A 24,270-nucleotide genomic window follows, 5' to 3' on the forward strand; every position below is an offset into this window, starting at 1 on the left:
CGTGACCGCCATGATTTTTTCTAAATCTTTCCCATTGTTTTCATATGCTAGGATTTTGGGAAGTTAGTTACTGCTCTTATAGCTGTTAAATAAAATCCCGTGCTGTACAACGAAGACTGGGAAAATTCAGTTTTTTTAAGGGATCCTAAAATCCAACACTAACCTTCCTCTGTGGAGATATTTTCCAAACTGTTCAGACATGTTGGTTCACACTAATGAAGTGCATGAGGCATGAACCTGAGTCTCCTGGCTCAGAGATAGGGACACTACCACTACTCCACAAGCATCTATCACCCTCTAGATATAATAATATTCAACCGTACATATTGCTATTGTTATGAAGATGTAAAGGTCCTGCACTTTTAAGACAGTTGAAAGGCTAGCAAAGCCTGCTGGACACAGCACAAAGTGATCTAAACAAGGCAACTGTGGAACATTTGGTCGAAACAGCTCGCAGCAGATGGGTTGCCGTGAGACAAAAACAAATTCAAATTCAGCCAAGCAGTTTAAATTATGCAAAAGTGAGGACTGCAGATGCTGGAGATTAGAGTCGAGGGTGTGGTGCTGGAAAAGCACAGCAGGTCAGGCAGCATCTGACGAGCAAGAAAATCAATGCTTCAGGCAAAAGCCCTTCATCAGGAATGAACATTTTGTGCAAAAGGCCTTCACGAGGAATGAACATTCCTCATGAAGGCCTTTTGCACAAAATGTCAATTTTCCTGCTCCTCCGATGCTGCCTGACCTGATGTGCTTTTCCAGCACCACACTCTTGAATTTAAATTATGCCTCAAGATACCAAACTCCAATCAAGTATGAATTTAGTATTTTGATAATATTAAAACCAATGAAATGACCCAATGTTTTGGGGGTATGAAACCAGACATTTTGAACAGTTGAAAGAGAACTGCCAAAAGACAAACGAATGTAGGCTGCTTACTCAAGAGCTCTCTGAGAGGTACCTGTCTGTGGAAGGAGTTTGCACAGCAGAACATCAAAACTGACCAGGGGAGAATCTACAGAGGAAAATCTACAAAATGAGAATTGGCAAAGCTGGCTGGTTTTGAATCGTGATTTTTTTTTGTAAATCTGAATCTGGATCTTTTTATTGGACTAGTATGTAGAGTGGGAGGTAAAAGATAGGTTTGAGAGAAAGGGATTGTAAATAGTTGTTTGTTTTAATATTCTCTGTTGGACTTAAAGAATAAAGTTGTCATTAGTTTTTACTTTAAATAGCGACCTCTGGGATAGTTCTTCGCCTCTTGAATTTTAACAGATTACAGCACGGGGGGAATCTTTTCTGTGTTGCTGGTTTAAATTAGCAGAGGGATTTACCCCGTGTCATAACAGTATTCATTCATAAGAGTGTGGACCTGATCCTACTATACAAGTTTAATTTGTTAATTGCTCTTGAAAGATGATAAGTAACCAATCCCAGGTCAGAGGGGGTGCTTGCCTTTCTATCCTATTTCTTGAGTCGTTTGGAATATGGGTGTTAGGAGTTCTGAGTTAGGAGGAACAACCACGAAATAATACTCCCTCTTGTTCAGGCTGCCATTCTCCCTCTTACCCTTTCTTTCTTGCTCTTATTGCTAGGTTGAAGTGCAGTGCCTGAGGTGTAAGAGACACAACTCGATGTAACAGAATCGGTAATAATGCTGTGATCACTATTGGAAAGATGAGCCTGGTGCTACTGCACAGTCACTCAAAGTCTGATGATGCTGACTGATAAATGAATTCACCTTTAATATTAACAGACCTAATGTAGGTTTCAAGAGAATGCCAATAGCACATCAATGTGATTACTGACCTTCTGATCTCTTCCACTAAGCCATTTTCATCACTCCACCATTGACAGCCTTACCATGGCTGGCTGGACACTGAATTTTGGAATCAATTTCCTAAATCTCACTGAGTTCTCTTTTGATAGTCCTTAAAGCTAACTTCTTTAACCAATTTTGTTGATAGCATCAATTCATTACCCTCTCCTGATCAATGCCAGCGGACATAGCGAATACGGCCAGCAATCTATTTCTTTATCACTCAGTCAGTTTAACATGACAGTATAAAATTGCATCAGGTTAAACACAGCCTTGGACTCATGACTGAGACTTAGGTATTACCTGTTCTGTTGAGGGATAGCTGGCCAAGCTTTAGTCACTCGGGTAGGTCTGTCCTTCTCTGAATCCAAATTTAAGGTCCTATTTCTGAGAACAAAAACAGAAGTTATTGGAAGAGTTCAGCAGAAATCAGACATGAAGTTTCTGTGATAGTTGTTCCTAATGTATTATGCTCAATGTCTTCAATATTCTTATTTTAATAGGTTTTCTCTTGATCTAACAAAAATTTGAAGTCTCTCTTAAGACCCTCATTACACTGAGATCACCCATTCAGGAGCCATAGAGACAAGGTACATCCATTTCATGCTCCTTTAACGTAGTAGTTTTGATCATCACAAAGTCTGAGCAACCCTTATCAACAAGTGCCTGTTTAATTAGCAGTGCCTGGCTCTGCCTTGAACAGTAGGATGTTGTTCCAGTGAAGTTGGCTACTTTTCCCAACATTCTTGTCGAGGCTTCACTGTAAACCATACTGAAGTAGGGAATAAGACACAGTCATATGGTACACTTCTGCAAAACACTCTGGAATATTTTGTGACATTAAGTAGAGAGAGCAGTTAATAAAGCAGACAGTGTCCTTGGCGTTTTTAGTAGGGCCATGGAGTCTCACAGCAGAGAGGTGATGATGACTTGTACGAGATACTTGTTATTCCTCAACTCTCTGTAGCTTTCAGTGACAATTATCAAGAGAATATTGGAAAGAGTGCAAATGTGACTGCAAGAATGCTTCCAGAATTGAGAAATTTCATGATGAGGATAGACTGAAGAAGTTGGGACTGATCTCCTTGGAAAGAAGAAGGCTGAGAGGAGATTTTGTCAAGGGTTTTTAAATCATGAGTAGGATCTATAGAGTAGACAGAGAGAATCAGGTCCCATTTATAGAGATCATAGAATGAGAGTGCAGAGACTTAAAATGATGTGCAAAGGAAGCAAGGCTGATGTAGGAAAATGTGTTTCCACACAGGCAGTAGTCTGGTTATGGAACACACTGCATGGAAAGGTAGATTTGAGACATTCAAAAGGGCATTGGATTATTATTTGGATAGGAATAGTATACAATGATTTGGCAAAGATACAGGAAATTGGCACAACATAATGACGCTCATTTGAAGACCCAGAATAAACACTGAGGACTGAATGGCATCCTTCGACACAGTTATGATTCTCTGACGAAAGGTGCAATATAAATGCAAGTTATGCATGTATGTTCCTTCATCAGAGAGTCAAAGGAAACTGGACCTGTCTCATAAAGGGAGGGAAATCACAGAGACCTAGGTCAGGGAGGTAATTCATAGGGACCTGGATCAGGGAGAGAAATCACAGGGATCGGAGTCAGGGAGAGAAATCACAGGGATCGGGGTCAGGGAGAGAAATCACAGGGACCTGGGGCAGGGACAGAACTCACAGGGACCTGGGGCAGGGACAGAACTCACAGGGACCTGGGGCAGGGAGAGAACTCACAGGGACCTGGGTCAGGGAGAGAAATCACAGGGATCAGGGTCAGGGAGAGAAATCACAGGGATCGGAGTCAGGGAGAGAAATCACAGGGACCTTCGGCAGCGAGAGAAATCACAGGGATCGGAGTCAGGGAGAGAAATCACAGGGACCTGGGTCAGGGAGCGAAATCACAGGGATCGGGGTCAGGGAGAGAAATCACAGGGATCGGGGTCAGGGAGAGAAATCACAGGGACCTGGGTCAGGGAGAGAAATCACAGGGATCAGGGTCAGGGAGAGAAATCACAGTGACCTGGGGCAGGGAGAGAAATCACAGGGATTGGAGTCAGGGAGAGAAATCACAGGGACCTGGGTCAGGGAGAGAAATCACAGGGATCAGGGTCAGGGAGAGAAATCACAGGGACCTGGGTCAGGGAGAGAAATCACAGGGATCAGGTGTAGTTTCTAGCCTGAGTGTCCTGGCCTTGCCCTGCCCACTGACCCATGTACAGCAAGTCTCTGCAGCCTCAGGTCCCAGATGTTGCCAGGGTTGGACGATTTGAGCTATAGAGTGAGGTTGAATCAGCTGGGGCTGTATTCCCTGGACCGTCGGAGGGGTGACCTTATAGAGGTTTATAAAATCATGAGAGTCATGGATAGGATAAATAGACAATGTCCTCTCCCTAGAATGGGGGAGTCCAGAACTAGAGGGCATAGGTTTAGGGTGAGAGGGGAAGGATATTAAACAGACCTAAGGGGCAACCTTTTCACGCAGAGAGTGGTGCGTGTGTGGAATGTGCTGCCAGAGGAAGTGGTGGAGGCTGGTACAATTGCAACATTTAAAAGGCGGCTGTATGGTTATATGAATAGGAAGGATTTGGGCTGTGTGCTGGCAGGTTGGACTAGATTGGGTTGGAATATCTGGTCAGCATGGACAAGTTGGACCGAAGGGTCTGTTTCCATGCTGTACATCTCTATGGACTCTATGCAGCCCTGACTCCTGCTAATTGCCAAGTAAGTAAGGTGCGAAACTTTAGCCAAGAATTCTTTCCCTGCCATAGGCATTGATCAGGCATCTGAGCATCAGATTTGACCTTCTATAAGTTCCAATCTGGCAAAGTTCAGAGCTATTCCTGACACCCACTACACTATCCAGGCTCATGAACAGTTTCTTCCCTTCTCTTATTAGCCTGCTGAATGGACTTCTCGAATTTCAAACCAAATGTCAGTCTTGTTTTGTGCACCTCATGTGTAGATGTTATCTTGGATACCTCATTCTGTCCAGTCACCCTCTGACCTGTATGTCCTTGTATGTTATGATATGCCTGTACTGTCTGCAAAACAAAACTTTTCACTGCACTTAGGTACGTGTGAAAACAATAAATCAAATCAAAACAAATCCATCCTCCTGCTCTGGGAGTTAGCCCAGATTTTTTAGAAACATAGATTAAAGTAGTCGGCCATTCAGCTCTTTGATCCTGCTGTACCATTCAATATGATCATTGGGCTCAATACCCTAAACCCTTATCCCCTAAAGGCTTTAGCCACCTGAGCTATATTCACCTCCTTTTTGAAAACAGAGTGATTTGGCCTCAACATCGTTCTGTGCAGAGAATTGCACAGGGTCACCACTCACTGGGTGATAACCTTTCTCAATCTTAAAACATTGCCTCCTTATCCTTAAGCTATGACCCTGGTTCTGGACCCCCCCACCATCGACAACATCTTGCATCTATTCTGTCCAGTTCTGTTCGAATTTTGTAGGTTTCTATGAGACTCCTCTCATCATCCATCTAAACTCCAATGAACCCTTAATGACTAAATCTCTCCTCATTTATCTCTCCTCCCATCCCAGGAATTCATTGGTGAATCTTCACAGCAGTCCCTCTTTTTCACGAACACCCTTCCTCAAATAAGGAGACTGTCATCTATCTCCAGTTGCTCTGAAAGGAAGGTACTTGGCCATTTTTAAAAATCACAAGCTAGCATCCAATGCACATGAAAAGGCCCTTTCTGGATTTGGAATCACTTGGATCTTAGATTTGGGAAGTAAGTGAACCAGTAGACTTTTTAAACAACAATATAAACAGCTTTATTGTCACTCTCACTGATGCCAACTTTTTTTTTATTTTTGCACTGAATTAAAATTTTCAAACTATCACAGCAGGATTTGAATTTGAAATCTATTGGATTAATTAGCCTAAACCTTGTAAAACACAACCCCATTATACAACAATATCAAAAGTAATAAATTCAATTGTGCCATTGCATACAGCTGTGGCATAAGAAAAACAGCATGGAAGGACAAGGAGAAATTTTTATCACAGCAATCTGAAATATACTTAACTATGTAACAAAAGATAAAGAGTACCAGAGTAGTTTAACATTTATGTTTAAACAGTGAGGCGACTCAGGTCTCTAAATGAATCATCAGATTACAGAAATAAAATGGATTTATCTCTAATTTATTTTGAACATCTGGGAATAAAACATATTACTTCAATGCACATTGCAACTACGGACAATGAAGTCTGAGTGCACTTTCCCAGCTGATCAATAGTATCTGCTGTCACTTACTACAGTTGTCTGTGTCCTACATACAGCACTCTGTACAATTAAGTCAAGGTGAATAGATTCTGCAATTAGTTCTTACAGAGTGATGTTCATCTCTTCAATCTTCATGCATGGACTCAGTTTGCAACTGCACCCACAAGGACAGAAACAAGTCTTCAAAGTCTATAAACTGTCTTGGGTCTATTCCCATCCTGGTCTGAGTTAACTAACCTCTGCTACCAAGCTGTAGAAATGCTGAAATTAGCTTCAAAGATTGGACTCCAAGGAAAGGAATACAATTTGCCAGTGCCCATGCTCCCTTTTTGTTATTCCTTTATGGGATCTGAATATTGCTGCAAGGCCAGTATCTCTTACCCATTCCTTGTGTGGCTTATTTGGTCATTTGGGAGGGCAGTTAATAATCAACCACTGAGTTATATGTAGGCCAGACCACTAAAGGAAGACAGTCTTCCTGCCTAAAGGACGTTAGTGTGCCAGATGGGTGTAGTTTAACAAGGTGTGTGTTCCCAATGTGGGAGATAGAGTGCTGCCATTAAAAAAAAACCTTAACACCATGATCCATTTATTCATGCACAGTTGCACCCTTCACAAGAAAGAACAGGGACAGCGTTTTGGCAGATGTTAACATTAATTTTCTTGGTACACTTTCAACAAGTTGTAAACCACCAAGTAATAGATGATTTTAAAAAAAGCTGAGGGATTCCTGTATCTCTAAGCAAAATTAAAAATAGTGAAACAAAATGACAATTCCCAAAGGGAAATCAGAGCTGGGTAAATGACAGTGGAGTACATAGAGTCTATTCAAACACAGGAGAAAGTGAGGACTGCAGATGCTGGAGATCAGAGCTGAAAATGTGTTGCTGGAAAAGCGCAGCAGGTCAGACAGCATCCAAGGAACAGGAGAATCGACATTTCGGGCATAAGCCCTTCTTCAGGAATGAGGAAAGTGTGTCCAGCAGGCTAAGATAAAAGGTAGGGAGGAGGGACTTGGGGGAGGGGCATTGGAAATGCGATTGGTTGAAGGAGGTCAAGGTGAGGGTGATAGGCCGGAGTGGGGTGGGGCCGGAGAAGTCAGGAAGAAGATTGCAGGTTAGGAAGGTGGTGCTGAGATCGAGGGATTTGACTGAGACAAGGTGGGGGGAGGGGAAATAAGGAAACTGGAGAAATCTGAGTTCATCCCTTGTGGTTGGAGAGTTCCTAGGCGGAAGATGAGGCGCTCTTCCTCCAACCATCGTGTTGCTATGGTCTGGCGATGGAGGAGTCAGCCAACAATGATCTGCTCAACGTATCAAACAAGGTCGACAGTTAAGCCTAATCCTATAGCTCCTTCTATTGCTTTGACTCTTATAACCCAATTTAAGGGAACATGATGGCCTAGTGTTATCATTAATAAGCTGTTGATCCAAAGACCCAGGTAACGTCCTGGGGACCTAGGTTCAAACCCCACTGGTGGAATTTGAATTCAATAAATAAAATCTAGAATTAAGACTCTAATGATGACCATGAATCGATTGTCAGGGAAAAAAAAAACATCTGATTCACTAATGTCCTTTAGGGAAAAAAACTGCTGCCCTCACTTGGTCTGGTCTACATGTGACTCCAGACCCACAGCAATGTGGTTGACCCTTAACTGCCTTCTAGGTGATTAGAGATGAGCAATAAATACTGGCCAAGCTAGCTCATCCCATGAATGAATGTTAAAAAAAAGAACTATATGCATTTACACATCATACACAACACTTTGCCACAGGTAATGAGTTTAAAAGCAACATTCTAATTTTGAGCATGAGGCGGTGGTGCTCTAGCGAGCAGTGGATTGGTCACAAACACAGTCAATGTGGAAAGTGATCAGATATGCTAATACTGATGATATAAATCAGCACTCAAGAAGTTTGACACCATCCAATACAAAGCAACCTGCTTAGAGTCATAGATTCGTCGAGTTATACAGTGAAACAGACCCTTCGATCCAACTTATCCATGCCAACCAGACCTCCTAAATTTATTTCGTCCCAGTTGTCATCATTTGGCCCTTATCTCTCTGAACTCTTCCTATTCATGTACCCCTTTTAAATGTTAATTATCATCTAGATTAGCACAACACCCTCAATCTCCACTCCTTCCACCACCGATGCTCAGTAGCAGTAGTGTGGACTATCTACAAGATGCACTGCAGAAATTCATCAGAAAGCCTGAGACAGCGTCTTACAAACCCGTGACCCCATCTGTCTAGAAGAACAAGGGCAGGAGATACATGGGAACACCACTATCTAAAAGTTCCCCTCCAAGCCACTCACCATCCTGACTTGGAAATATATGGCTGCATTTTCAACGTTGCTGAAACAAAATCCTAGAACTCTCTCCTTGACATCATTTTGGATCTACCTACAGCACTTCAAATGCTGTGGTTTGAAAAGGCAGTTCACCACCCCTTCTCGATATCAGCTGAGGATGAGCAATAAATAGTGGCCCAGCTTGTGACACCCATCTGCCACATGAGAATAAATAAATGTTGATGTTCCTTTGACATCAGTGAGTAGGAAGAGACTTGCAAAGGAGCTGGAGAAAGAAGACTGCATGAGAGATCTTCATCCAGTAACATATTTCCAAAGTGTTCACTTGATGAAGAAGCAGTGCTGTGAAAGCTTATGAAAGCTTAGATGTCTCGGTCACATGGTCTATCTCATACGCTGCAGGCAAGGATGCCCTGAGGCATGGTACATTTACAAGACCGAGCAGATGCTACAACATCGGACAAATGGACACCGCATACCAATCACCAAGCAGGGGTATTCCCTCCGAGTCGGGGAACACTTCAGCAGGTCTCAGGCCTTCGAGTCACCATCTCCCAAGGCGGACATTGGGACAAGCAACAATACACAGAGTGGCTGAGCAGAAGTTGATAGCAAAGTTTGGTACCAATTGGGGATGGCCTCAACTGGGACCTTGGGTTCATGTCACACTACAGGTGACCCCACTGCACGATATACACACACACACGCGCGCGCACACACACACACACACACAGACTATCATTCACACCCACATGTACACACTCAAGCACACACGATTTGTTATCCCTTTATGCGCACACATAAAAGCTTATTGAGTGAATTTGTTTTGCAGAATTACATTTTATTTTGCTCAAAAACTGCACGAAGCCATATAAAACTCTGTAGAACTATACAGAGGGTTTGTCAGTCTGACATAGCATTGGGACACAGACAGACTTCCCACTTATTGTTTAAAAAGCTGAGCTATCTTGAGAATGTAATTTAAACAAAGAACAGAAATCAGAATATCCCAGTATAAAAGATAGAAGTTTTAATCTAAGATTGTTTACTGTATAACATCTCCATGACACTGGACACCTTTGGCTATAAATTCTGTGAGCATGATCTTAACCTGCACAACTACCTGATGACGGAGCGGTGCTCCGAAAGCTAGTGCTTCCAAATAAATCTGTTGGATGATCACCTGGTTTTGTGTGATTTTTAACTTTGTCCACCCCAGTCCAACACTGGCATCTCAAAGTCATGGATTTCAAATCGATCTTTTGAACTACAGTCGAGTGTCATGTGACTTTTGACACTTGACTGATTGTGGCATCAAGGAGATCTAGCAAAAATGGAGTCAATGGGAAAAGTTGCTGCTGGTTAGAGTTATGCCTGGCACAAAGGAAGATGATTGTGTTCATTGGAGTTTAATAATCGCATCTGCAGGGCATCACTGCAGGACTACCTCAGGATAGATATTTTCTAAACAATCGATTAGAGTCATAGAGATATACAGCATGGAAACAGACCCTTCGGTCCAACCCATCCATGCCGACCAGCCAGCACCTGGCCCATAACCCTCCAAACCTTTCCTATTCATATACCAATCCAAATGCCTCTTAAATGTTGCAATTGTACCAGCCACCACCACTTCCTCTGGTAGCCCATTCCATACATGTACCATCCTCTGTGTGAAAAAGTTGTCCATTATGCCTCTTTTATATCTTTCCCCTCTCACTCTAAACCTCTGCCCTCTAGTCCTGGACTCCCTGACCCCAGGGAAAAGACTTTGTCTAGTTACCCTAAATTCCAAATGATACTTGTCTGTCCATTCTAATGCTAAGTCCTATTGCAACCAATTGCTATTATCCTCACTGTCAGCCATATCTCCAAGTTTGTCATTAAATTTTGAAATTTTACCCTGTTTTAAAAATTGATGGAAAAGCTCAGTAGGTCGAGCAACATCTGTGGAGAGAAATCAGAGTTAATGCTTCAGGTTGAGTGTCCCTTCCTCAGAACCTCACTTGACCTGCTGAGTTTTTTTGCCAATGACAACACAGTCTTCTTATGCTATATAAATCAGAGCTGCTGCCTCATACCTCTGAAACAAGTGGGGTTTGAAACTAGATCTCCTTGCTCAGTGGAAGGGATATTACCACTGAACCACAAGACCACTAGTCATCAGGGTAGTATCCTAGGCCCTTCAGCTGCTTCATCAGTTACCTTTCCCCCATCATAAGTTCTAAAGTGGAATTGTTTGTTCATCATTGTACAATGTTCAATGCCACTCACCATACTTCAGATGTTGATGGGAAGTGGACGTTACTGGCTATGCTGGCACTAGCTGCCTATCCATAACTCCCCTGGAGCAGGAGGTGGTGAGCCATCACTACTGCGTCAGTCCTTGGGGTGTAGGTTCACCCACAGCACTGTTAGGTTGGCAGTTCCGGTACATTAAACCTGCAACAGTGAAGAAAAACAATATATTTACATATAGCTTTCCTCTGGGTACTCAAGTTTCCTCCCACAGGCAAAAGGCGCGCAGGTTAGGTGGATTAGCCATGCTAAATTGCCCATTGTGTCCTCCCATAGTCCAAATGTATGCAGGCAAGGTGGATTATCCATGGGGAATGCAGAATTACAGGGTAGGGGGCTGGGTCTGCATGGGATGCTCTTCAGAGGTTGATGTGGACTTGATAGCCCTCCACACTGTAGGGATTCTATGATTCTGTGTTAGGGGAGCTTGCTGGTAGTGGTGTTACCATGGATATGTGGCCCTTGTTTTTCTAAGTCATGGAGACATCAGGTTTGGTAGCTGCTGTCAGAGGGCTCCATGTGAATTTCTACAGTGTACATCGAGTCTTTAAAGCACAGAAAGAGGCCATTCAGCCCATCATGTCTGTGCCTGTCATCAAACATCCATTTATTTTAAGCTCATTTTCTATCCACTTTCAAGCCCATTTTCTATCACTTTGTTTGCTCTGGCATTTCAAGTGTTTATCTCAATAGTTCTTAAAGGTCTTGAGGATTGCTACCACTATCACGCACTTAGGCAGTGAGTTCCTGATAGCCTCAACTCTGTGGGTAAAAATGTTTTCCTCAGATTGTCATTGATCCTTCTGTTCCTTACCTTGCATCTTGTAGATGCTGCACATTGCTGCATCAATGTTGAGGGCAATGAATATTAAAGGTGGTGGATGTGATGCCAGTCAAGTAGCTGATTCATCCTGGATGGTTTTGAGCTTCATGAGTGTTATTGGAGCAGCATTCATCCAGACAATTGTTGAGCATTCCATTTCACTCCAGGCCTGTGCTTTGGGGAGTCAGGGGCCAAGTCACTTGCGACAGAGTTCCCGGTATCTCACCTGCTCTTGCAGCCATTGCAATTTTAGGGAAGATGAGGTCCCTGAAGTGATTCAAAAATCAATACATTGTTCGACTGGGAGCATGCATAGGCATTCTAGATGAGTGGGATTTGATGCAGTTAACACTAAGGCAGGAAAAGTTTTGATTACTTTAAGCTTGCGATGTGCAGAATGGAGGAAACCAGTTGGACATACACTGGAACTACAACGTCTAGAGTGAACAAAGACGTGGTAAAAACAATGACTGCAGATGCTGGAAACCAGATTCTGAATTGGTGGTGCTGGAAGAGCACAGCAGTTCAGGCAGCATCCAAGTAGCTTCGAAATCGGCGTTTCGGGCAAAAGCCCTTCCAAAGACATGGATGAGTCTTTCAGCAGCAGATGAGCTGAGACAGATGTGCCATTGAAACATCATGCTTCTTACAGACAAATTTTGCTCTGTTCACCCCACCAGGTTACTACCTCGATCTTCACCTGCACATGTAGCCTTAGCTCCTTACTTTGGCATCTGCACAGCAAGAGCCCACTCTTTCAGCTGAAGTAGTGGGCCCCTTGATGTGCTGTGGACGATGTTCACACTCCGTCATTCCTATCTCTAAATGCCACATGACAGTATTATTAAGATGTCCTCTGGAGCCTGAAGTGTCCTGACAGACTTCATAAGCAACTCTGTTGTCACCTGTTTAAAATAACTGCGCCCTGGAGATCTGGACTGCACCACCAGAGCCCTGTAGCAGTGGAGAATGTCAGGTTTTATACGCAGCCAAGTAAACCACAGTTTGTCATCATTAAGACAAGCCTTCCCTCACTTGAGAAACACGTAAAACAACTGCTGCAGCAAACATCAAATATTAAGCAATGAAAATAAATAACTCAGGAAATACAGCCCCTGAAAAGAAATGATATTTTGCCATTAATACCTTTGGGGACAGTTACTAGCAGTATAACACTTCAAAAGGATATAGCTTGTTCTCAGAATTATAGTTAAAAGGAATTCACAGTCATTAGTTTGCATTAATCACAATGAAATATACAGAAACAAAGAATCTTTATATGTTACCATGGGTAAGTTTACACACAGGGGATTAATAGAATCAAACAGCACAGAAGGAGGCAATTGAGCCCATTGTGCCTACACTGACTTTTTTGAACAAGTTCTGTAATTAGTCCCACTCCTGCTGCTCACTTCTCGATGAACCTGCTTTTTTGTTATTCCTTATTAAAGGATACATCCACTTCACTGTTCCATTAACACTGCTTTCACCACTCTGGTATCACAAAAATGGTGACACGGCCAGTATGTAACTGACTATGTCTAACATCATGAACTCACAACGTTGTGATGTTGATTCTAAATTCCTGCTTTTACAGCCTTTTTCATATTGTCAGTGGGACTATTCCATCACATTCCTGACCTGTGCTTTATTGGTAGTGGACAAGCTTTGGGGAGTCAGGGGGTGAGTTACATTCACTAGATTGTCCAGCCTTTTGACAAAATCACAACAGCCATAATTAACTGTGCTCCTCTCTTCACAATGCTGCCAGACCTGCTGGGTTTCTCCAGCTTTAGTACCAAAACACAATCAATCGGTTCTCAAAAAAATCAAGAAGTTGTTTTTTTTAACTCTTCATTATCTAAGAATAATAGGGTGGTTATGGTAGGGGATTTTAACTTTCCAAACATAGACTGGGGCTGCCATACTGTTACTGGTTTGGATGGAGAGGAATTTGTTAAGTGTGTACAAGAAAATTTTCTGACTCAGTATGTGAATGTACCTACTCGAAAAGGTGCAAAACTTGACCTACTCTTGGGGAAAAAAGGCAGGGCAGGTGACTGAGGTGTCAGTGGGGGAGCACTTTGGGGCTAGCGACCATAATTCCATTAGATTTCAAATAGTGATGGAAAAGAATAGACCAGATCTAAAAGTTGAAGTTCTAAATTGGGTAAAGGCCAATTTTGATGGTATTAGGCAAAAACTTTTGAAAGCTGATTGGGGGCAGATGTTCGCAGGTAAAGGGACGGCTGGAAAATGGGAAGCCTTCAGAAATGAGATAACGAGAATCCAGAGAAAGTATATTCCTGTCTGGGTGAAAGGAAAGGCTGGTAGGTATAGGGAATGCTGGATGATGAAAGAAATTGAGGGTTTGGTTAAGAAAAAGCAGGAACATTTTTTGTATGGTATAGACAGGATAGATCGAATGAATCCTTTGAAGAGTGTAAAGAAAGTAGGAGTATACTTAAGAGAGAAATCAGGAGGGCAAAAAGGGGACATGAGATAGCTTTGGCAAATAGAATTAAAGAGAATCCAAAGGGTTTTTACAAATGCATTAAGGACAAAAGGGTCACTAGGGAGACAATAGGGCCCCTCAAAGGTCAGCAAGGCGGACTTTGTACGGAGCTGCAGAAAATGGGGGAGATACTATACGAGTATTCTGCATCATTATTTAATGTGGAAAAGGATATGGAACATATAGAAAATAGTGAAATAGATGGTCACACTTTACAAAATGTCCAGATTACAGAGGATTAAGTGCTGGATGTTTTGAAATGCGTAAAGGTGAATATATCCCCAGGACCTGATCAGGTATACCCTAAAACTCTGTGGGAAGCTAGAAAAGTGATTGCTGGGCCTCTTGCTGAGATATTTGTATCATCGATAGTCACAGGTGAGGTGCCAGAAGACTGGAGGTTGGCTAACGTGGTGCCACTCTTTAAGAAAGGTAGTAAAGACAAGCCAGGGAACTATAGGCCAGTGAGCCTGACCTAGGTGGTGGGGAAGTTGTTGGAGGGAATCCTGAGGGACAGGATGTACATGTATTTGGAAAGGCAAGGACTGATTAGGGATAGACAATATGGCTTTGTGCATGGCAAATCAAGTCTCACAATCTTGATTGAGTTTTTTGAAGAAGTAACAAAGAAGATTGATGAGGGCAGAGCAGTAGATGTGATCTATATGGCCTTCAGTAAGTTGTTCGACAAGGTTGCCCATGGGAGACTGATTAGCAAGGTTAGATCTCATGGAATACAGGAAGAACTAGCCACTTGGATACAGAACTGGCTCAAAGGTAGAAGACAGAGGGTGGTTGTGGAGGGTTGTTTTTCAGATTGGAGGCTTGTGACCAGTGGAGTGCCACAAGGATCGGTGCTGGGCCCTCTACTTTTTGTCATTTATATAAATGATTTGGATGCGAGCATAAGAGGTACTGTTAGTAAGTTTGCAGATGGCACCAAAATTGGAGGTGTAGTGGACAGCGAAGAGGATTATCTCATATTACAAAAGGATCTTGATCAGATGGGCCAATGGGCCGAGAAGTGGCAGATGGAGTTTAATTCAGATAAATGTGAGGTGCTGTCGCAGGTAGATAGGATAGTGAAGAAGGCGTTTTATATGCTTTCATTTATTGGTCAGAGCATTGAGTACAGGAGTTGGGAGATCATGTTGCGGCTGAACAGGACATTGGTTAGGCCACTGTTGGAATATTATTTGCAATTCTGGTCTCCTTTCTATTGGAAAGTTGTTGTGAAACTTGAAAGGGTTCAGAAAAGATTTACAAGCATGTTGCCAGGTTTGGAGGATTTGAGTTATAGGGAGGTATTGATCAGGCTGGGGCTGTTTTCCCTGGAGCGTCGGAGGCTGAGGGGTGACCTTATAGAGGTTTACAAAATTATGAGAGGCATGGATAGGATAAGTAGACAAAGTCTTTTACCTAGGGTGGGGGAGTCCAGAACTAGAGGGCATAGGTTTAGGGTGAGAGGGGAAAGATATGAAAGAGGATCTTGATCAGATGGTCCAGTGGACTGAGAAGTAGCAGATGGAGTTTAATTAGGTAAGTTCAATTTAGATAAATTAGTTGGAGTTTAATTTATCTTCACCAGTTTCCTCATTTCCCCTCCCCCCACCTTACCTCAGTTCCAACCTTCCAGCTCAGCACCATCCTTATGACCTGTCCTACCTGCTAATCTCCCTTCCCACCTATCCTCTCCACCCTCCCCTCTGACCTATCACCTTCATCCCCATCCCCATTCACCAATTGTACTCTTTGCTACCTTCTCCCACCCTCCTCTCTGACCTATCACCTCCATCCCCACCCCCCATTCACCTATTGTACTCTTTGCTACCTTCTCCCCAGCCTCCCCACCCCCACCCCACCCCCACCCCCCATTTATCTCTCCACCCTGGAGGCTTCCTGCCTCCATTCCTGATGAAGGGCCTTTGCCCAAAACGTCGATTTTCCTGCTCCTTGGATGCTGCCTGACCTGCTGTGCTTTTCCAGCACCACTCTAATCTAGACTCTGGTTTCCAGCATCTGCAGTCCTCACTTTTGCCTAAAGATATAAAAAAGACCGCAGGGGAAACTTTTTCATGCTGGGGAAGTGTATGGAATGAGCTGCCAGAGGAAGTGGTGGAGGCTGGTACAATTGCAACATTAAAAAGGCATTTGGATGGGTATATGATAGGAAGGGTTTGGAGGGATATGGGCCGGGTGCTGGCAGGTGGGACTAGATTGGGTTGGGGTATCTGGTCAGCATGGACAGGTTGGACCAAAGGTTCTGTTTCCATGCTGTACATCTCTATGACTCTCTGAATCCTGTCTTACCATTAAATGAGGGTTAAAGGTCTACCTCCTGCCACTCTGTGAGAAAAGAGATGTACAGTACTTGCAGTTCCACAATGACTTTCACGATGACCAAACATCACAAAAATACTTTAAAGTCAATTAAGTACATTTCCAAGTGCAAACACTGTGGCACTGTAAGAAACACAGCAGACAATGTACTCTCAGCAAGCTGCCACATGTACTGAGGTGATGATGAGCCAATTTGTTGTTTGCTTTTTTGATGTTGGCGAGCTGGTATCTGAATGTACCTTTAGCAGCAGTGCAGAGTTGCGCAGGCCTGGGAATGTAAGCTATTTGCTCCATCACTGCTTGTGCCATGGCTGTGCTTATTTAACTGAGAATGGACTGCTGATTGAGCCTGCAATCTTGCAGGGTGACAGAGAATGTTACCTCTGGACAGACTTCTCTTGAGAGAGTTATTTCATTCGACTATTATGCACAGTGGTGAAACTCAATTCAGGCTGTTCCACCTTATAGAACAGGAAGACAAAATATTAACCCAATAGTACTGATTGAATAAAACCCTCAAGTGCACTTATTTTAGAATTTCTAATCTTCAGCGTTTCAAATTAGCTTCTTCAGGCCAAGTCCTATTCTATTGCATTGGATTATATGTGTAACATAGTCCCCTCTACAATAGTTAAAAATCACACAACACCAGGTTATTGTCCAACATGTTTATTTGGAAGCACTAGCTTTCAGATAACCGCTTCTTCATCAGGTAGTTGGGGGGTTAAGATCATGCTCACAGAATTTATAGCCAAAGGAGTCCAGTATCATGGAGATGTGATAGAGTAAACAATCTTAGATTGAAACATTCATCTTTTATAATGGGATATTCTGGTTTCTGTTCTTTGATATGTAAATCCCAGAAATTCTTTTAAATTACATTCTCATGATATGATTTGGAGATGCCTGAAGAAGGACCAGCGCTCCGAAAGCTAGTGCTCCCAATTAAACCTGTTGGATTATAACCTGGTGTTGTGTGATTTTTAACTTTATTCTCAAGATAGCTCAGCTTTTTAAACAATAAGTGGGAAGTCTGTCTGTCTCCCAATGCTATGTCAGACTGACAAACCCTCTGTATAGATCTACAGAATCATAAGCAAAATAAAATGTAATTCTGCAAAAACAAATTCCTGCCATAAGCTTATATGTGTGCGCATGTAGGGATGACAGCTTGAGCATGCATGTGTGTGTGTGTGTGGGTGTGAGTGCACGTGACAGAGTGTGTGTGTAAGCTTGGTTAAATGTGTATGCGAGTGTGATGGGGTATGTGTGAGAGGGTGTGTGTGTCAGTGTGTGTAGGGGGGTGTATGTGTGTGCATATGAGAGAGGGTGTGTGTGTGTGTGTGTGTGTGTGTGTATCTCATGCAGTGGGGTCACATGAACCCCAGGTCCAGGTGGAGGCCATTCCCATGGGTACTGAAATTTGCTATCAGCTTCTGCTGGCTACTCTGCGTTGCTGCTTGTTCTGAAGTCCACCTTGGGGGATGGTTACCCGAAGGTCCAAGACCGAATGTCCCAGACTGCTGAAATGTTCTTTGACTGGGAGGCATGATTTGGAGATGCCGGTGTTAGACTGGGGTGGACATAGTTAAAAATCACACAACACCAGGTTATAGTCCAGACTGTCTTACAATCTTATTCTCCACAATCACCTGATGAAGGAGCAGCGCTCCGAAAGCCAGTGCTTCCAAATACACCTGTTGGACTATAAGTTGGTGCTGTGTGATTTTTAACTTTGACTGGGAGGGAACATGCCTGGTGATTGTTGTGCAGTGTCCATTCATCCATTGTAGTAGCACCTGCTTGTTCTCACCAATGTGCCATCCCTCAGGTACATTGCCTGTCGCGTATGAGATAGACAATGTTGGCTGAGTCAAATGAGTATCTGTGGCGTACATGGTGGGTGGAGTCCCCATGGATAATGGTGGTATCCATGTCCGCACTCTGACACGTCTTGCAGCGTCTACCATGACAGGGTTGTATGGTGTTGTCCTGAAAGCTGGGCAGTTTGCTGCAAGCAATGATCTGTTTGAGGTTTGGTGGTTGTTTAAAGGCGAGCAGTGGAGGTGTGGGGAAGGTCTTGGCGAGGTGCTCATCCTCATTGATAATGTGTTGCAGGCTGCGAAGAACATGGTGTAGTTCTTCGGCTCCTGGGAAATACTGGACAATGAAGGGTACCCAGTTGGTTGCAGCTCGTGTATGTCTCCTGAGGAGGTCATTATGGTTCCTCGTTGTGGCACATCAGAACTGGCTGGTGACGAGTTGAGCATCATACCCTGTTCTTAACGGGGCATCCTTGAGCACTTTCAAGTGTTTGACACATTCCTCCTCATCTGAACAGATCATGTGCATGCGGATCTTGTGCATATTCTGTTATCCAGCGGGGTTGGGCTGTTTTAATTTGTTTCAGATGGAAGCTGGAGAAGTGTAGCATCACAAGGTTATCCATGGGTTTGTGGTAGAATGAGGTGCTGAGGTGCCCATCCTTATTGGAGATGCATGTGTCCAGGAATAAGACAGATATTAAAGAGTAGTACATGGTAAGTCTGATGGTGGGATGAAACGCATTGATATCACTGTGTAATTGTTTCAGTGTGTGTCCAGAGGAAGAAGATGTCGCTAATATATCCGGTGTATAGTGTTGGTTGGAGGTCCTAGGCAGAAGGAGGACTTGCTTGAACCTGTGCTTGAAAATGTTGGCATATTGGGGTGCAAATTTGGTCCCCATGGCTGTTCCAGGTGTCTGGATGAAGAACTGATTGTCAAAGGTGAAAATGATATGGTCGAAGATAAAGCAAATGAGTTGTAGGACAGTGCTCGGAGATTGGCAGTTACTGGTATTGAGTACTGAGGCTGTTGCCGTGATGCCGTCATTGTTGGGGATTCTGGTATAGAGTGAGGAAACATCCATTGTGATGAGGGATGTTCCCAGTTCGACTGGTCCGTGGGTGCTGAGTTTCTGTAAGAAATATGTAGTGTCGCGACAGAAGGTGGGAGTCCTCTGTACAATGGGTTTCAAGATGCCTTCGACATAGCCAGTGAGGTTCTCACAGGGTCTCATTGCCTGATACAATGTGTTAGCTTTGTGTATCTTTTGAATGCAGTAGAAGTCCCCGATGCGAGATGTACATGGGATAAGGGCACATAGGGAACTCTGAAGGACTGGATCAAAAGTCCTGACAATGTGTTTAATTCACGGGTGTGCTGTTAGGTTGGATTGGCCAGTAATTGCCTGTAGTGTGACTGGTTGCTCAGTTGTCATTCCACTTCCTAGCAATGGTCATTTTTTTGCTGAATGACAATGGCTCCTCCTTCATCTGCTGGTTTGATGACAATGTGGTGATTGGTTTTGAGAGCCTGGATGGTATTGTGTTGTGATCAAGTGAAGTTCTGTTCTACCTTGTGTGTGCAGCTGATGAATCAGGCATTTATATATTTCCTGATGGTTTGAGCATACATGTCAAGCCCAGGGCAGTGGTCCTCCAGTGGGGTCCAAGTCAATCCCTTCTTTGCTCATTCCTTTTGTGGATCCCTGTGATGACTGTTCTGGTTTATTGGTGGAGTCATTGGGATCACTGCTGACATCTTGAAAGAATTCCCAGAGTCTCATCTGTCTGATGAATTCCTCCATGTCTAATGTGAGACTCATGGGGTCCATTTTAGTTGTGTGGCAGATATTGAGCCCCTGCTAAGAACTTCAATCTCTTCCGGTTGAAGAGGGTGGTCTGATAAGTTGACGATTGATTTCCCCCTGGAGGGGGAGGCTTGGCTACTGCTGAAGGTAATACCAAATTTCTCCTGTTTCTTGTTCTTAATCTGCATGTACGTAGTGTAGTTTGGTGGCGCTGTCCGTTTGGCAAAGTCACGTAACTGTATTGCAGTATTTTAAGTGCAAGCTGAGAGTATGGAGTCCATCTTGGTCACAAGATTATTGTACCTGCTGTAGAGTTAGTGCGCGAGATGGTTGAGGAGTTTGCAAGAGGTGCTGTGGCAAAGTCTCTCCCCTAGTCTGTGCTGTACTGGTAGGTTAGGAAAATGATTATACTTCCTGATCATGAATCTTGTGCAGGAAAGGGGACCAGCAGGCAGTGCAGGGATCCCCTCAATAACAAGATACTGTTGTGGGGGGAATGACTTACCACGGGTAAGCAATAGGGCACAGGTCTCTGGCACAAGTCCATTCCTGTTGCTCAGAAGGGAAACAGGGAGAGGAACAGAGCTTTAATCATTGGAGACTCCATAGTTTGGGGGAACAGATGGGAGGTTTTATGGGAACGAGAGACACTCACGATTGGTGTGTTACCTCCCAAGTGCCAGAGATCGCGATGTCTGTGATCATGTTTTTGGGATCCTTGACAGGGAGGGGGAGCAGCCCCAAGTCGTGGTCCACATAGGCACCAACGACATGGGTAGGAAGAGAGATGGGGGTTTAAGGCAGAAATTCGGGGATTTAAGGCAGAAATTCGGGGATTTAAGGCAGAAATTCGGGGATTTAAGGCAGAAATTCGGGGATTTAAGGCAGAAATTCGGGGATTTAAGGCAGAAATTCGGGGAGCTAAGGCAGAAATTCGGGGAGCTAAGGCAGAAATTCGGGGAGCTAGAACAAACCGAAGTGTTGTCTCTGGTTTGTTGATAGTGCCACGCACAAGCAAGGTGAGAAATAGGGAGAGAGGTGTTGAATACGTGACTACATGATAGTGCAGGAGGGAGGGTTTTGGATTCCTGGATCATTGGGGCTCTTTCTGAGGTAGGTGGGACCTCTACAAACAGGACAGTTTTCACCTGAATTAGCTGAGTTCCATACCCATGGGAAGGCTTCAACCAGGACCTTGGGTTCATGTCACACTACAGGTGACCATCATTGCACTATACACACACACACAGACACTCCTACCCACACACAAAGCACACACACACACACACACACACACACACACACACACACACACTCACACATGCATCCTCTCATAGACTTAGACCATTCTACACCCACCCACACACATATACACTGTCTCACAAACACTCACAACTCCCCCAACCCAGATACACACACACACACACACACAGACACTCCTACAGATACACACCCTCCCACACTCACACATGCACCCCCTCACAGACTTAGACACTCTACACTCACATACACACACATATACAATCTCTCACACACTCACGACCCTCCACCCCAGACAGACAGACATATGAACAAACCCACACGCACACATACATATACGTTTGTGGGGTGGATTTGTACTTGCAGAGTTACATCGTACTTTGCTCAAAAACTGCACAAATTCATGTAACACTGTTAACTCACTTTTTAGATTAGAATCAGTCTAAACATTATGGCACAGACAGAGAACACAGGGGGCTAACACCTTCAACATATTATCTGGCTAAAATCCATTGTTACAATTAACCTGAGAATGTAAGATTTGTGATTTACAGATGAAAGAAGTGAAGCTATTATGGTATTCGAACAGACAAAAGCCTCAACAAACAATTAAGGTATTTTTCAATGTATAATTTCAGTTACATCACACTGTAAACTTTTGCTGTAAATTCTGTGCCTTACAATTGTGTCCTCCACAACCACCTGAAGGAGCAGCGCTCCGAAAGCTAGTGCTTCCAATTTAACCTGTTGGACTATAACCTGGTGTTGTGTGATTTTTAACTTTGTACCCCCCAATCCAACACCGGCATCTCCAAATCTGGTAATTATAGACCAGTGAGCTTTACTGCAGTTGTGGGTAAAGTGCTAGGAAGGGTTATAAGAGGTAGGATTTATACTCAGCTAGAAAGGAATAAGGAAATTGGGGATAGTCAACACGGTTTTGTTAAGAGTAGGTTGTGCCTCACAAACCTTATTGAGTTCTTTGTGAAGGTGACCAAACAGGTGGATAAGTGTAAAGCAGTTGATGTGGTGTATATGAATTTCAGTAAGGTGTTTGATAAGGTTCCCCACAGTAGGCTACTACACAAAATACGGAGGCATGGGATTGAGGGTGATTTAGTGGTTTGGATCAGAAATTGGCTAGTGGTAAGAGATAGAGGGTTGTGAATGATGGGAAATATTCATCCTGGAATTCAGTTACTGGTGGTCTAGTGCCACGATCTGTTTTGAGTCCACTGTTGTTTGTCATTTTTATAAATGACCTGGATGACGGCATAGAAGGATAGGTTAGTAAATTTGTGGATGACACTAAGGTGGGTAGAGTTGTGAGTAGTGCTAAAGGATGTTGTAGGTTACAGAGAGACATAGGTAAGCTGCAGAGCTGGGCTGAGAAGTGGCAAATGGAGTTTAATGTGGAAAAGTGTGAGATGATTCACATTGGAAGGAGTAACAGAAATGCAGAGTACTGGGCTAATGGTAAAATTCTTGGCAGTGTAGATGAGCAGAGTGTTCTCGGTGTCCAGGAACATAGATCCTTGAATGTTGCCACCCAGCTTGATGGGTTGTTAAGAAGGCATAAGGTGTGTTAGCTTTTATTGGTCGAGGGATTGAGTTTTGTAACCATGTGGTCATGCTGCTGCTGTACAAAACTCTAGTGTAGCCGTAATTGGAGTATTGCATACAGTTCTGGTGACCACATTATAGGTAGGATGCGGAAGTTTTGGAAAGGGTTCAGAGGAGATTTACAAGGATGTTGCCTGGCTTGGAGGAAGTTCTTATGAGGAAAAGCTGAGGGATTTGAGGCTGCTTTCGTCAGAGAGAAGAAGATTGAGAGATGACTTAATGAGACGTATAAGATAATCAGAGCGTTTGTCCTCATATGGCGATGGCTAGCATGAGGGCACATAGCTTCAAATTGAGGGGTGATAGATTTTGAACAGATATCGGAGGTAGCTTCTTTACTCAGAGTAGTAGGGGCATGGAACGCATTGCCTCCAACTTTAAGGGCATTTAAATGGTCTTTGGATAGGCATAGGGATGAGAATGGAATAGTTTAGATTAGATGGGCTTCAGATTGTTTTCACAGGTCAGTGCAAAATCGAGGGCCGATGGGCCTGTACTGCGTTGGAATGTTCTACGTTCTAATTGAACCCATTGGAACTGTCATATTGCTATGCAGTCTGAAACAGTCAAGTGAGAGAAAACATGCCCTTGCTAATATCAAGAATGGAAAACCAGTTGGAGACAAGACGTTGAGGGAGCACTGTACCACCTGCCTATTTTGCTGGGATGCTTCGTGTTACTTTTTCCCTATCTGCCTGCTTGCTCCTAACTTGCACAGTGACCATCTCTCTGAACACGGTATCGATCTTTCTCGTGGATGTATTTTAGTCACTAACTGCTGTTCCATCTCTGAAATCTGGACTTCATGCTTGTCTAACTGTTGACTGTTCCTGGATATGAGCTAGTCTGGGTCATGAGAAGTGTCTGTAATTTTCTACCTCCCCAGGCGCTGCATTCAACTTGGCTGAGCTGTCCTGTCATAGCTTCAGTTTAAACTATTAAGTTAATTTAGTTAATTAATAGAACATGTTCTATGTTCTAATTCAACTTATTTTAGCATATCTTAAACTTAATCTTTTCTTATTAACTATAAGTTGGAAATTAGAAACGAAGTAGAAATTCTTCCCCCTTGTTCATATATCAAGTCCTTCTCCTGTGCCAAGAGATCTTTACTTTCCCTATGCTAATTTACTTCTTCACAATTACTGGAGTTCAAGCATAGTGACAGCAACTGCTGAGCAACTAATCAATTCATGACTTTCCTGCAATGCCACTCAGTTCATTTTTCCAAGTTTCGCTGCAAAGTCCCAGTGCATGTTCCCTCGGAGATCTAACCCTTCTTAGCCCCAAAATGTTAAGTGATAGGTCTGAGCCTCAGCCTCACTATACGTACAGCCCTGGGTACCTGCTCCCGTGCA

General features: G+C 43.4%; 1 long non-coding RNA gene across 2 annotated transcripts in view; it reads right to left on the reverse strand.

Annotated features, from left to right (window-relative positions):
* LOC140496284 (uncharacterized) overlaps positions 1-24,270 on the reverse strand; it is a 126,196-nt gene that overhangs the window by 45,716 nt on the left and 56,210 nt on the right. For both annotated transcript variants that reach the window (XR_011964231.1, XR_011964230.1), the window contains exons 2-3: positions 10,694-10,861; positions 2,121-2,204 (exon numbers count right to left, since the gene is read on the reverse strand). This is a non-coding gene — a long non-coding RNA (uncharacterized lncRNA). The remainder of the gene's footprint in view (positions 1-2,120; positions 2,205-10,693; positions 10,862-24,270) is intronic.

The sequence above is a fragment of the Chiloscyllium punctatum genome, chromosome 26 (genome assembly GCF_047496795.1).
Source record: "Chiloscyllium punctatum isolate Juve2018m chromosome 26, sChiPun1.3, whole genome shotgun sequence".
In the NCBI taxonomy this organism is placed as follows: Eukaryota; Metazoa; Chordata; class Chondrichthyes; order Orectolobiformes; family Hemiscylliidae; genus Chiloscyllium; species Chiloscyllium punctatum.